Source organism: Ptychodera flava, chromosome 13 (genome assembly GCF_041260155.1).
Source record: "Ptychodera flava strain L36383 chromosome 13, AS_Pfla_20210202, whole genome shotgun sequence".
Taxonomy (NCBI): domain Eukaryota; kingdom Metazoa; phylum Hemichordata; class Enteropneusta; family Ptychoderidae; genus Ptychodera; species Ptychodera flava.
Window position 1 is genome coordinate 11,661,817 of NC_091940.1, and position 2,685 is coordinate 11,664,501.

The window sequence follows — 2,685 nt, forward strand, 5'->3', positions numbered from 1 at the left end:
CCATTTCCCTGTTGAAATCATAAAATGATTCACTATCTCTTATAAATGCATCTGAAATACATACATGTACGTTGAATTCTTCATCTGGCTCGACTTTGTACACGGCACCGACGTTTCCACTGCCGCCATCTTGGTCCCCCCATCGCCAATGCTTTCCTGTATTGGTGATCGAATACTGCAGTTAGCGACCCTCGAATATATCCTGTTTTAAGCACGTCTTCATTCTATATTTGGAAAGAAGCTAAGACTAGAAACGTATTTTTTCTAACTTTAAAATATATATATTTTTCACTGACCTCTGACGACACGCATTCCAACTTGAATACCTTGCCCGGGCGCCAATTTTCTCGGTTCGTCCACGACCTAGCCAGTCGAGAGAGAAAAACACATTTTTTAATTTGGCAAAATCAAATGTCCTTTATTGTTACCGTGTTTCTCTGGTCATTTATCATTAATCATGACGTTTCAATGAATTTGGAAAGCAGGTTTTTGACAATATGTATCTTGTGCATTTTCCCTCCTATCACCGAGTCATTTCAGCTGTGAATTGTCACTACACCATAGTGAAATTTTTAATGATCACATCGTTAATAGTTTTACCCTTATATCTCTGGCTCCTCCTGCACCGTGACGGTACTCATTGCAATGGCCAGTATCCCACTCAACCTTCAGAACACCTTCATATCCGTAGCATGGATCAGCAGTAGGCAGACATCCGAGAATTGTGGGAGTTTCAACAATAAAAAATTGCAGGAGTTGACACAGAGTAAAACACATGTGCATCGAGGCATATGAAAGTGCAGAGATAATAAGACAACACAATATCAAATGAAGTTTGTTTGTTTGTTTATGTGAGAGAGAGAGAGAGAGAGAGAGAGAGAGAGAGAGAGAGAGAGAGAGAGAGATGGAGCTCTTCGTGTATAATTCAACACATGCTTAATATATGCCAGTAGAAGTAAAAGACAGCACAACTGAACTAAGTTTGTTGACTGTCAAATGAACACAAAACTAATGCACAGTCACAAAGGTAACTCATTGATTCTCACAAGACAGTGTCTATATCTTATGTAACGGTTAACACACTTTGGTGGTCATTGACTCGATACTGAGTACATCAATCGCGGTATTTACAATCATAAAAAACAAAGCCGACCTACATACCTCCCCTTTTATGCTTTACAACAGTACCAACCCCGTGACCATCTTGGTTACCCCATTTCCAATCACGCCCTCGTCGGACACGGGCACCCAATGTTGGATACCTCTCGAGTTCCTAGATGATTGAGACAGTGTCTAAATTATTTATGGAATAGTAGTAACAAACAAAGGCTGCATGTACTAATGAAAATCTAAACAAGAATCAGATAAATTGATTATCGGCTGGTGATAGTGTTATAGAAAGAAGGAGGATAGACAATATGAAATATAGTTGAGCGCGAGGTTTATAAACTTTGGCGAACTTTGAACCAGGATGTTGCTTCTCAAGTCATAGGTCAACAGCAGAAACCGTTGATGTCGCAGCACCCAAATAGCGGATTTGGATGTACTTAACCTTTCTGAATTCAATTTCCCGAAATTATCACTCCTTTCCAAATTTCATAGAAACTGTACTCGGGTATTTACCAAATTGTCATCGTCTTCATCATCGTCAGACAGTATAAGAATCGCCAACAGGAGAGTGAATAGCCCTTGCTGAAAAATTAACAAGATGTTTTTGTTATTGTTCAGAAGGGAGGGCTAGGGTAGGTTGGTGTCGATCTGAGCAGCATGTGATGCTGTTCCATGTTAGAATTATTTCATGAATATTGTTAATGGAGTTGTAAACTGACGAGTCCAATGTATATCAGATCTTGAAAGACGAGATATTGTGTATTTTTGGCCGATGAGACACATTCAACAGTAAGTCAATTCCAAGTCCTCGTCCAGTTTTCAGATTGTATCTGAGATTTAATGAAGAGATCTACTTCAAAAATAAACAAAGAAAATGTACGGGACGACATTATGGAGATACATCGCAGCGAAAGTAAGAAATGATTTGTAAAAATTTGGTGGCGCCCAGAACACTGTCAAATTCAAAATGACTAGTTCTGTATACAAATAATTTCGATATGTTATTTTACACGATCAATTTGTGTTGATATACATTAAATTGTCTCAAGGTAATTTTCCACTAACGTTCATAATGCAATTGAATATAATTACCATGTGATTACTTTGTTTGATATGTCCAACACCCTACGAATAGTTCCTCTCTAAGGCAAAATAATCGACCGAGTCGGAGGGAGAAACCCGCCTGTTATGATACGCATTTGCCTTTTACATCCTAGGACACCACTGGATTGTCAACAATGTCATCGGCGGTTAAGAACAGGGTAATTTCGATATTTTGCCATGGTACACATATACAGTAAACATGGAGAATGCACAGCAGGCAACTGTAAGTGACGATGCCAGTTATCGCTAAACTACGCATTACATTGTAAATACATTTTTGTCAATTGAGATCTGTACAATGAAACTTACCAACTCCTCCTCTTCAACAGCCTGTCCCATCTGCTGGAAGAAGTGACGCAGCAGCAAAAGGTCTCTCAGCCTTTCAATATCTAGAGAGGAGAAATAAAGTCCAGCATTGCAGAAAAAACAACCTTCAAACATTTTGACTTTGAGAATTATCATATGTATCAT

General features: G+C 38.8%; 1 long non-coding RNA gene across 1 annotated transcript; it reads right to left on the reverse strand.

Moving 5' to 3' along the window:
* Positions 1–295: 295 nt before the first annotated feature.
* LOC139148676 (uncharacterized) lies at positions 296–1,274 on the reverse strand. The gene is made up of 3 exons (XR_011555963.1): positions 1,162–1,274; positions 601–677; positions 296–363 (listed from the first exon to the last, which is right to left on the reverse strand). It is a non-coding gene; the product is annotated as an uncharacterized lncRNA (long non-coding RNA).
* Between the last annotated feature and the right edge of the window lie 1,411 nt (positions 1,275–2,685).